A 13,163-nucleotide genomic window follows, 5' to 3' on the forward strand; every position below is an offset into this window, starting at 1 on the left:
CAGGGCGTGATCCCGGCGTTATGGGATCGAGTCCCACATCAGGCTCTTCCACTATGAGCCTGCTTCTTCCTCTCCCACTCCCCCTGCTTGTGTTCCCTCTCTCGCTGGCTGTCTCTATCTCTGTCGAATAAATAAATAAAATCTTTAAAAAAAAAAAAAAGAGGATAGCAAGCACCCACCTCACAAAGTGACGGGGTTCATGAAAGGCAAGAATTCTCTGTACGCCCAAGGAAAACGCCACGATGACAGGGAACAGAGTGGTTCTGGCGGACAGGCTCAGCCGATTTTCTGGGAAGACGCTGAAACTACAAAGAAGACGGTGCTGAGGCTTGAATGTGTTGAGCCCAAATACAGATCGAAGAGAATGCTGGCTATTAAGAGATGCAAACATCTAAACTGCGAGAAGATAAGAGAAAGGGCCACGGATCCAGTTCTAAGCTTCATTTTCTGTTTTATTATGAAGTCAATAAAATCTTGAGATTACATTCACTTCAAAAAATAAGTAAATAAATGACAAACTGAGAAAAATGTTTGCAACTTACAGCACGGGGTTTTGATATCCCTAATATTTAAAACACGCCTCATAATTGAGAAGAAAATGATCAAGTTCCTAATACAAAAATTGGCAAAAGACAGGAGGAGAGAGCACAAAAAAAAAAAAAAAAAAAAAAAAATTAAGAAGCCTCTGAGGACTGTGTGTGTGTGTGTGTGTGTGTGTGTAATGCTCATTTCTCCTTCATAATTAGGGAAACAGAAATCTTAAATTATAGTCTGTAGACTTAATTTTAGTACTAACATTAGCGTTTCTATTTTTAAACTATTACCAGTATATTGTATGATAAAGTGAGCAAGTAATTATGTTAATGTCAGTGGGAACAAGGATTTTTGGACTTCAGGAAAAAAAAAAAGTTCAAGAAGTAAAAAATCCTACAGCTTAAAATTGAATTAGAAATATTAATGTAAAATCCTTTTATCTCCCTTGTTTAAAAATACATATTGACTAGTTCCGCCTACCATGTGCCTGGAAGCTGTGCAAGTCAGGAGCAATGAGCACTTCTAGAACCCAGAATGCAATCTCTGATTCCCATTCCCTCTGAAAAGGAAGGGGAGTTCTTTGGGAAAAGGGTTGAACTCAAGTCCGATACACTTTTTGACCTAGCCAATGAGTGACAAATTTTTCTGTCCCGAATAATTATAGCTCACCAATGCATGAAGAATGTTAGAACTAGAAATTCATCATTTCGCAAGATGGGATGAAAAAAATTTTCCAAGCGATTGTCATGAATGTACACTAACACTATTGGGAGAAAAGCTGAAGTGGTCAGTAATCATTCAGCATTACCAAACATGAGAAAACCAGACATTCTATGCCTCCAACGTGACTCAAATACACATCTATGAAGTTTAGAAAAAAAAAAAAGTACTGTGCTCTAATCAAGCCTTAGAGAAAGTCCATTCTTCAGTAATGCAGAGCATGAGGGAACAAGTAAGATTACACCACAAGGAGCGAGACCAGCATATAGGAGATTCTATGGGACAGTTGGGCCAATTTCTCCAAGTCAATAGCATGCGAGAAAGAAAAGGAAGGAAGGACTATTCTAGACTAAATATTTAAGATGCTTAAGAGACATTGCACCCATTGGCAATGAGTGGACCTTATGTAGGCAGATCAACTCTAAAAACATATTTTTTATACCATTGAAGAAATTTTAACATGGACTGAATATTCTATTAGAGAATTATCATTAACTCTGTTAGGTATATTAATGATATTGTGGCTCTGTGAGAGAATAGATTTAAAACAATAAAGATATACAGAAGTGGATTAAAAGGCTATAATGTAGTTATTGTCAGTGCTAAATACTTTCAGTCTCATCACATCATTCCGAGTGAATTAAAATTTTAAAATGTTTTAAGTTATGTGCTAATGACTAATATAAATGTCATTATTTTTATGATGTATTTATTTATACTGACTCAATTTCTAGCTAATCTTGAGGTGGGGTAGTTTATAGTTCGGAATAATTAGTTTACAGGAGGCAGGAAACAGGTTTACAAGTAACTCTTGTTAGGGTATGAAGCATGGTCATTTTTAGATCATATTCCCATTAAATAATTCATCTCTAGTAACTCTTTTATCCATAAATCACTGTATAAGAAATGAAAAACCTTTCTCCATCTAAAAAAAGTATGCTCATCTTTAAACCAAACCAAACCAAAACAAAACAAAAAAACCCCTGACAGTTTTCAGCGGATGGCAGCAGAACCCTGGGATAAATGGACTCGTCCCCAAGGATGGTCAAATGCGAGTCTTCGCAGATGGCCGCACAGGATGACAGTTCATAAAACATCATTTCTCTCCTAAGTTGCACAGCATCTCTGGTGCTTCGAACATATTGTTTATCTCATGAAGAGGAGCACGTTCTAAAGGTAAGAACTGAACCAGGGTCATTGCTGAGGAAACAGAGCAGATGGCCCATCTAGGACGGTCTGCCTTCGCTGGAGGAGAGACTGCTCCAATCCCAAGCAGACCGGTTGCCAATTAAAAGAGGTCTTGACCGAAGGACCTGCCCTTTCCTGTGACTCGGAATCAGACTATCCTTTTTCTCAGACTCTGCGGAATAACCCGTAGATGCTTACTAGCGAGTGTCTGGATTTCTCCCACACTTTTCACCCCAGTTCCAGGCTACATTTTATTTTCAGACCCTTTCTAGCTTCGTCACTAACAAAGGAATGTGTCCATGCTTTGTAAAGAACTCCAAAGACACGAGTTAAACATAAGAGAATTGTTTGGACTTCCTTCTGCCACAGAAATGGGCTTTATTAACTACTCTTTCTAAACACATTTTAGGTGAATATAATCCATTTAAGTTTTCACAAAAACAGGTGTAAAAGATTGGATTAGCAGGCGTGTTGTAACTTTCAAAGTTCAGGCTCCCGAGCCCCAGCGCTGTTTAAGGAAAGCAATAATAGGAGTTGGAAGACAACCATCAAGATCAAATGTCTAGAAATCTCGGGGGAATCAAAGTTTTCTCTTGTAAAGGGACTTAAAATATTCTGATCCTCTGTATAAAAAATTTTTTTAACTTAGTATTAAGAATTAGGTCTTTAACTTCTTTTTCCTGTACTTCATAACAGCTTTCAACATGATCTCCCTGCCTCCCGGCTCGCTTCCCTGCACTTCTCCCACATGCCTCCAGCATATCCTCGCTAAAACTCAGATTTGATCAGGTCATTGACTCCTCTGTTCCAGAGTCCGTTCGTGGCTCGGGACTCACGTCTTCCGATGGAAGCAAACGTCCTTTCCCCCAGATCCCGTCCATGAGCCATTCTCCTGCCGTTCTGCAGGTTTCCCCAGTCCTGAGCCCTTGCATACCTCTGCTCTTGCTCTTTCTTCTGTTATATATGCTCCTTTCTTCCTTTTCATCCTGGCAGGATCCAACTGCTGTCAAAATCTAGTTTAAATGTAACCTTATCTCTGAAGCTTTTCTTGACTCATCCAGAGAGAATTAAATCACACTTTCTGGGTTCTTATACCTTAATGTAGAGTGAACAGATGGAAGTTGAGAGCCAGAAAGATCTCATTTCCATTCCTGATTCCTCTGCTCGCTGTGACCTTGGGCAAAACACTGAACATCTCTGAGCCTCATATTTCTCATCTATAAAGTGGGTATAATCATGTTAACATCTCAGGGTCCCTGTAAAAATGAACTGTGAGCATATATATAAAATGTTTTGCATAGGTCTTGGCTACATAGTAAAAACTTGAAAGAAGGTATTTACCTTACTTTTATCATCTTATTATTATTTGCTCATTTATCACAATCTGATTGATATTCTAGATAACGGTATGCCTGCCTAACCCACTAGGTTTTCAGTCATTAAAGGCAGGCATGTGATATCCATATTGTTGTCCATGGCGCCTAGCACAGAACCTGACTCATTGATGGTGCCAGTTTATTGCTTAGTGAGTAAAGTCCACCTGCATTTGATACAATGATTTCCTGAGCTTTGCTGAAAGACTATTCCATTGTATCACAACTGTTGATTTATATGAACCAAAACATGTGTGTTACTTTAACAATAAAAATATATATGGTGCTATAAATTGTTCTTTTTAGAACTTGGCACATAATAATCCCTGGAAAAGGCAGCAGGACAGGGACTATCTCTTTTTGCCTCCTTTTTTATCCATAAGTATAAAATTAACATGACTTTGTAAGGCTTATAGAAAATAATATATAAATTCACCTCTAACCTGTATTTCCATCAACATAGTTGCTGGAGATAGCTTGGGCTGAAATTGCACTAAAACTCCTGAATGATTCGGTTCACTCAGTTCAATTGCTATTTCAGTATGTGCTATGCCCAGTTCATTGGGAAGGCAGTGTGGAACAAGACAACATAAAAGGCTTTCTTTCTAGTTCAATTAAAGTAAACAATGACACGTGCCCTACTGAAATAACAACCGAACAATAGCATTAAATCCACCCCAGGTATCCAAATGGGAAAAGAATGCGCGATGCAATTGTCTCAGTCTGACCAGATCATGTCTGTCCCCAGGCTTCAGTCTCCAGGAGAGGCACCCCTATGTTGCCACCACTGTAAGCCTTCAGCTGTGTCCCTGCCCAGCTAAAACTCTTGCACGATGGCCCATTTCTGTCGTGCAGCAAATAGTCCAAACCTTGAGCCTGGAACAAAAGGCTTTGGAGAAGTGAGACCACACCTATTATTCCAGCCTTGCTTCCCTTCCCTTCTTCATATCTCCTATGTTCCAGTGACATGAAAATCATCTCCTTCGACTTCCAATTTCAACTCCCAACAGAGTGAAGAACCTCGAAGTCATCATTCCTGTCCTTATAACAGTAAAACCTGAAGAAAAACAAAACAGACAACCCTGACAATTACTTTTCTTGGAATCATCAGAGAACTGAGGTACTACTCAGGGCGGGCTACAATGCGGAGAGGTGGAGAAATAGATAAACGTGGCCAAGATCTTACGTGGAGCAGAAGCCCACCGGAGCCACACACTGGTAGGAATACTTACATGGCAGTAAGAGTTAAATGGTAGTTTTGATGAGCTGCTGGAGGCTGAGGGTGGGCTAGCTTCCTGAATGCTGCAGTCTGAGGAGTTGGGGGACACACTTTTATGGGTTTTACCAACAAGAAACTCACCAGGTTCTCATGGTAAAGATCTGAGAAAGATCCCTTCAAGGGCTCTGGCAGGGGGAGGGAAAGAGTAATTATTGTGAAATGTGGGCAGAGATTTCTTCGCAATAAAGGTCTGCACGTCAGGGGAAAAGAGTTTTTCAGAAGCTTTTCCCTACTGGGAAAGGGCATTCCTCCCACTGCAGCCTTCTCTAGCCTTCCGGTCTCATCTAAGAAGGTGAAAACATAGTGAACGGGGGTCCAGGTCTCAAGGAAATAGACTGGGAACACTGCAACCAGGCAAAGAAGTAGAAGGTTGGGGCTTGGGGGTAAAGCTAAACTACTGGAAAGATGCTTAACAAAAGTCACAGCCCCAAGACACAAGCTGTATAAAACAGATGGTCCCCCTCCCCATAACATATCACCAGACCAAGACTCCAGTATAGTAACAATGGACTGCAGCTGAAAAAACTCTGCAAGGAAAAGTACTTAGGGAAGTCCAAGGTCAAACAGGGAGACAAAAACACAGATGCTAGAGAGATTTGAAACCTTCAGCACCTATAGCTAAAGCAAATATTAAACCCAACCAAACTCCTAGCCAGCTTACATAAATCCTCAAACTAAATACCTATATACTTTAGGTCCTATTACCTGATAGAACACATCTGGCTTTCAACAACAACAACAACAACAACAACAACAACAACAAATTAAGACATGCAAGAGAAAAAAACAGTCTGAAGAGATTGAAAAAAAAAAAATCATCAGAACCAGAACTACATATGGCACGAATTTGGGGATTATCAGAAAAGGAATTTAAAATAACTGTCATTCATATGTTAAGGACTTGAATGGAAAAAGTAGGCAACATGCAAGAACACATGGGTATTATAAGCAAGAGAAAGAAAATCCAAGAGCAAATCACAAGGAAATGCTAGAAATAAAAAAAAATAGCAGAAATAAAGAAATGCATTTGATTAGCTAAACTATAAATTTGACACAACTGAGGAACGGATCTATGATTTTTCAGATAGGTCAAAAGAAATTACAAACTGAAATGTAAAGAGAAAGAAGAGTTTAAAAAAATTGAATGAACCGTGCAGGAACTGTGGGATAATTTCAAAAGGTGTAACATACATATAATAGGAAAATTAGAATGAGAAGGGGAGAAAATGGAGAACTTTCCAAGTACTTTTCAAAACTGATGACAGATTCCAAACCATAGGTCCAGGAAGTTCAACAAACACAAAGCAAAATAATTGCAAACCATGCCCCCTATATGCACACGTGTGTACATGCGTGCACACACACACCCCCTTAGGCATATCATATTAAAACTGCAGAAAACCAAAGACATTGAGAAAATCTTGAAACATGACAGAGGAAAAAAAGTAATACCTTACCAATAGAGGAGCAAGTATAAGAAGGACAGTGGACTTCTCATCAGAAATTATATGATGAAGAGAGTGCAGTGAAATATGTAAAGTATAGAAAGAAAAAACCACCAACCTGGAATTTTATAGCAAGTAAAATTATTCTTTACAAGGGAATGAGAAATATAGAATTTCCCAGACAACCAAAAATTGAGGGAATTCAGCATTGACAGATTTGCCCTGAAATTCAAAAAGGTTTTTATGCAAAAAGAAAATGATAGCGGTCAGAAACTTGGATCTACCAAAAGACAAGAAGAGAATGAAAAGGAATAGATAATTTTACTTTTCTTATTCTTAACTGATGTGAAAAATAACTGTATAAAGTCATAATAGTAACAATGTATTAGATGACTATAACACATGACTAAGTGAAATCAATGACAATATTATCACAAAGGGAGGAATTGGGAAGACTCTATTATAAGGTACCTATACTACATGTGAAACACGATAGTATCATTTGAACATGGAATTAGGTTGTTAAAAATGTATATGTAAACTCCAGGGCAATAAACAATTTAAAAAGAAGTATAATTGTAATGCTGAGAGAAGATAGAATGGAATCATTAAAATTGCTCAGTTAAGACCAGAGTAAAGAGGGAAGAAATGGAAAAAAATGGTAAGGGTAATGAATAGAAGACAGATACAAATGCAGCAGATATTAATGCAACTGTATCAATAATCACTTTTAATGTGAATGATCTAAATATGCCAATTAAAAACCAAGATTGTCAAAGTGGATAAACAACACAAAACCCAACTTTATGTTGCCTACAAGAAACCCACATTAAATATAAAGACAGAGAGAAGTTAAATGTAGAGATTGAGAAAGACATACCATGCTAACACTAATTGAAAAAAGCTGGAATAGGTATACTAATTTCTGACAAATCTACATTCAGAAAAAAGATTATTAGGGATAAAGAAAAACATTACGTAATGATGAAGTGCTCAATTCTGTAAGAAGACATAACAATCCTAACCATGTATGCATCTAACAAGAAAGCATCAAAACACAGGAAGCAAAAATCAATAGAACTGCAAGGAGAAATAGATAAATCCACTCTTATAATCAGAGACTTCAACATACTTTTGTCAGTAATAGACAGATCAAGCAGGCAGCATATCAGTAAGCATATAGTTGACCTTAACATCACTACCATTTGACTTGCTCTAATTGACATTTATAGAATATTCCATCCAACAACAACAGAATACACATTCTTCTCCAGCTCATACCTGTAAGTGCAGACCACATTATGGGCCATAAAACACTCAACAAAAACAGCATAGAAACCATACAAAATATAATCTCAGACCACAATGGAATTAAACTAGAAATTAACAACAGAAAGATAGCAGGAAAATCCCCAAATATTTGGAAATTAAACAACAGACTTCTAGGTAATACATGGGTCAAATAATTCTTTTTTTTTTTTTTTTTTAAGATTTTATTTATTTATTTGACAGAGAGAGACAGCCAGCGAGAGAGGGAACACAGTCAGGGGGAGTGGCAGAGGAAGAAGCAGGCTCCCAGCAGAGAAGCCTGATGTGGGGCTCGATCCCAGAACGCCGGGATCACGCCCTGAGCCGAAGGCAGATGCTTAACTACTGAGCCACCCAGGCGCCCCGGGTCAAAGAATTCTTGAGAGAAAATTTTAAATATTTGAACTAGATGAAAATAAAAATACAATTTATCAAAATATGTTGGATGTAGCAAAAGCAGTGCTTAAAAAGAAATTTATAACACTGAATACACATATTAGAATAGAATAAATGTACAAAATCAACAATATAATCTTCCTTTTTTGGAAATCAGAGTAATTTAAGCATAAAGCAAGCAGAAACAAAATAATAAAAATTAGAGCAGAGATCAATGAAATTTAAAACAAGAAAACAGGGCACCTGGGTGGCTCAGTTAGTTAAGCAGCTGCCTTCGGCTCAGGTCATGATCCTGGAGTCCCAGAATTGAGTCCCACGCGGGGCTCCCTGCTCAGCAGGTAGTCTGCTTCTCCCTCTGTCCCTCATCCCACTCTCATGCTCCCTATGTCTCTGTCTCTCATTTTCTCTCTCTCAAATAAATAAAATCTTAAAAAAAATAAAACAGGCAAACGATATTGAAAAGCTGTTTTTTTAAATGATGACAAAGAAAAAAAAGACACAAATTAACAATATCAGAAAGAAAAGAGTTTTCACTACTCTTCATCTCAAGAACATAACAGGAAAATAAAGGAATATTATGAACAACTTTGTGCCCACAAATTGGATAACTAAGGTGAAATGGACCAATTTCTTTAAAGATACAAACTACTAAAACTCATGTGTATAGAAATAAATAACTTGAAAAAAATCTTATCTATTAAAGAAATTATCTCAATAATTAATAAACTTCCCAAAAAGAGAAGTATCAAGCCCAAATGATTTTACTAATGAATTCTACAAAACATTTAAGGAAAAAATAATACTCATTCTTCAAAATCTGTTTCAGAAAATAAAAGTAGAGGGAGGACTTCCTAACTCATTCTATAAGGCCAATATTGCCCTATTAACAAAATCAGATAAAAACCTTACCAAAAAACAAACAAAAAAATCCCTACAGAGAATAATTCACATAAACATAGACACAAAATCCTCAATTAAATATTACTGGATTCAATTTGCTAATGTGTAAAAAGAACTAAACACTACAACCAATGAAATTCATTCCAAGTATGCAAGAAAGATTCAACATTCAAAAATCAGTGACTGTAAACCGTCACATCAACAAGCTAAAGGAAAACCATATGATATTATCAATCAACACCCAAAAAGCATTTGACAAAATCTAACATTTATTTATGTTTAAAAAAAAAACTGTCAGAAAACCAGGAATAGAAGAGAACTTTCTCAACTTGACAATGAACAACTAACAAAAACCTACATTCTGCATCATTTTTAATGGAGAGAAGCTGAATGCTTCCTCCCTAAGATCTAGAAGAAGTCAAGGATGTCTTCTCTCATCATTCCTATTCAATACCTAATGGAAGCCCTATCTAGTACAATATAACAAGAAAAGTATATAAAAGCTACCCATGTTGGAAAGGAAGAAAGGAAACTATTATGTGACATAATTACTATGTCTAAAATCCCAAAGAATCTACGAGAGAAGAAATCTAGAATGATTCCTGGTATAATGACACCGAAGTTGGGCACATGAGTCCGAACTCATGTTTAGCTAATGTTGATACAGGTAGTTACATATATATATTTATAAATATATGTATCTATATTGGTTAGTTTATACACACAGATTTCCTTTCTCCATCAAGCCTGCAGGCAATGACACTGCAGCCCAAACAAGGACACCTAGCCTCCAGATCTTGGTTTCTAATACCATTCTCCAATATAAGGAACCAGGAAGCTTTGGAGAAATGGCAGATTCTAGGACAAAATAAAAAAGACAAAATATACAGGATGAACCTGAAGCATTCACTGTGCCAGAAAGTAAGGGGAGGAGGCAGGAAATAATAAGGAATAAGGAATAAGTCAAAGGGACAGAAGAATCAACTGAAGCAGCTCTCAATGGCCAAGGCTGGAATAATTTAAGCCACAAAACAAAGGAGTATTGGATTATAATATGAAGCATAAATAAATATCCATGGGTCCATGCTGATATGCATAAATGATTGAATAAATAAATAAATGGTGACAATAAACAAATTGTTCATGCAGAAAAACTGCCAATTATTTATGTAGCTACTTTACGCCCAAGGAGGTGGAGTATAAGTCCCCACTCTTTGAATAGGAATGGCCACTTTCTTCCAAAAACGTCCAAAACAGGATGGGGGGGGGGAGTAGCAGTACAGTAGAGAAATCTGATAAACATTGTCTAAGCCAAGTGATAAAAGGTTAACATCAAAAGTGATAGACATATCATCAAAACATCTGTTGAAGAAAACAGACCAATTCTACAAAAGGACATTCTACAAATTACCTGACAAGTATGCCTCAAAACTTTTAAGGTCATCAAATACAACAAAAAACACTGGCACAGCCAAAAGGAACCTAAGGAGGCATGATGACTAAATGCAATGTAGTATCCTGGATTGATTCCAGAAAAGACATTAGGTAAAAATCATGGAAACTGGAATAAAGTATTATCTTTATTTAATAAGGTGTCAATATTGCTTCATTAATAGTGACAATTTTATCATACTAATGTAAGATAATAATAAGGGAATCTGGGTATGGGGCATACGTGGAATCTCTCTGCACTATTTCTTTAGGTGGTTGACATCTTTCTTGCTTTGGAGGTGGGGGGGGCAGGGGCTCCGGAGCTCTTGGTGGGGTGGGCCTTCTTCCTCTTCACCATCACAGGCTTCTGGCTACATAGGATGGCACTGGCTCTGCAAATTGTAGCCACTCACAGACCTGGGCTGTAACTGTTCTTGTGGCTCATGTATCCAACGTTGCTGAGGGTAGCCGGAGCATTCTTGTTAATGGCGGTCCGCATGTAGGAGGCGACAGCTTTTGCTGGAGGGATCTACACTTCATGATCACCCCGGGCTCCATACCCACAGTCTTGCAGAGAATCAGCCCCTTATAGCAAAAGGAGTTGTGAGCTTTCAGGTTACTGGACTCAGCGCGGTATGTCTGCCTGATGGAGCTGGAGCAGGTCCCCATGGCCGTCCGTTGGTGGGCAGACATGGTGGCAGTTCCTCTCACTGCACTAGCGTGAGACAGGCTCTCTATATTATTTTCACAATTTTTCCGTAAGTTTGAAATAAAAAGCCTATTTAAAAATACATTTTAGTTGAATCATTACGTGGTACACCTGAAACTAATATAACACTGTCTGTTAACTATACTTCAATTAAATATATATTTTTTTCTTTCAGCGTCACTTTTATGCTAACATGTTGCTCTTATCTCTCCTTCTCATTATGATGTTTTCTTGACCAGCCACAAGCCTACTTCTCCATCTGTCCAAACGCGAAGACCTCCTCTATAAAGTCATCTTCAACCTCTCCAGACAGTGTTCTAGTTTCTGCTCTTGACGCCAGGGCAATTACCACAACGCAATCATGCGCTCACCCCTCCCGGCACTAAGCTGAGCTCTGGGCGGCCTCCGCCGCATCTCGTCACCGGAACGCGGCCTAGCGAAGTGCGGACCAGCACGCAGGCGCTCAGCTCCTGTGTGTCGCCTAAGTGAAGGTCGTGTTACTAAAGCTTTTGCATTTTTTTTTTTTTTTAAAGATTTTATTTATTTATTCGACAGGATAGAGACAGCCAGCGAGAGAGGGAACACAAGCAGGGGGAGTGGGAGGGGAAGAAGCAGGCTCATAGCGGAGGAGCCTGATGTGGGGCTCGATCCCATAACGCCGGGATCACGCCCTGAGCCGAAGGCAGACGCTTAACCGCTGTGCCACCCAGGGGCCCCTAAAGCTTTTGCATTTTTAAACGAGTTCACAGACATTATTCCGTACGTTCATCCAGCCACTGTGCGTGCTTAAAGGCCACTATTTTTGCCATTTAAAATGAGTAAGCTGAGACTCGGAGTCGAAAAGATCTGTCCTAGCTTACACGACGCAGAAGCGCTGGAAAAGGTATCTATCTCCTTTTTATGCTTCTACATCTACTTTCCCCACCCCTGTAGAGATGAGCGAAGGCTCTTCACCTGGTTTAAGTGCTGGCTCTGTCCATGGCTCTCCTCTCTGGTCTTGAGCAAGTCACAAAATCTAGGTGCCCTTCAAAACCCTCACATATTTTAATGGAAACAAATGCTAATTTTTACCTCAGAGTTTTGTGAGGGTTCATGACACAATGCTTGTAAAGTGACGGACACTTGGTAAGAGCTCAATAAATTGCAACCGCTTTTATTGTTTTTTCTTTTATATTACTAATAGTATAACTATTTTAGAATCAACCCATCGGCTTCGCTGAAATGCAAAAAAAAAAAAAAAAAAAAAAAAAAAAAGGAAGGGCCACATTCTACACATTCTATTTGCTCTATTTGAGCCAACACATAGGTCTTTTTTTTTTTTTTTTAAGTTACCTTCCCATTTAAAAAACAAGCCCAATGGCAAAGAACCAACCTTCTCTTTGAGATGGGCATTTGGGCTATATGACCTCTAAGTTCCTTTCTGCACGTACTCTTCCATATTCTTTATTTCCTTTGCAGTCCCCCAAGTACTGTAGCCTATAATATCAGAGGTTCAATAAAGGTTGGCTGACTGAGGCTTTCAAACTCCCAACACAATCACTTTCACGATGCCAACTTTGATTCAATTTGTGATTTATGGGCATATGGAGTGTTTCGCATCCCAGAGTTTCCTCTTTTGAGTCATGATTTGCAAATGGATATAATAACCCATAAACTGATATCAGCATCCACACAGAGCCATCCAACTCCAGTAATGAATGGCCTTTGGAGTGAAAAGACACCAGCCCATTAGGAAGGGCTCAAACAGCAAGCAAGCAAGTGGGAACAGCGCCTTCATAAAGTCTCTCAGTTCATTCCCCACATTCTGTCCATCCGAAGACATTGTGTGTGATGAGTGCCGAATGCAATCGGACTCTCACTCTCCTTTGGCAAGCAGGCCT

General features: G+C 38.5%; 1 protein-coding gene across 1 annotated transcript in view; it reads right to left on the reverse strand.

Moving 5' to 3' along the window:
• Positions 1–13,163, reverse strand: part of ELAVL2 (ELAV like RNA binding protein 2) — a 438,381-nt gene that overhangs the window by 54,507 nt on the left and 370,711 nt on the right. The window contains exon 5 of the transcript XR_008959890.1: positions 180–4,872. The gene's annotated coding sequence lies outside the window, so the exon portion shown is untranslated. The remainder of the gene's footprint in view (positions 1–179; positions 4,873–13,163) is intronic.

This window comes from Ursus arctos, unplaced genomic scaffold, assembly GCF_023065955.2.
Source record: "Ursus arctos isolate Adak ecotype North America unplaced genomic scaffold, UrsArc2.0 scaffold_18, whole genome shotgun sequence".
Lineage (NCBI taxonomy): Eukaryota > Metazoa > Chordata > Mammalia > Carnivora > Ursidae > Ursus > Ursus arctos.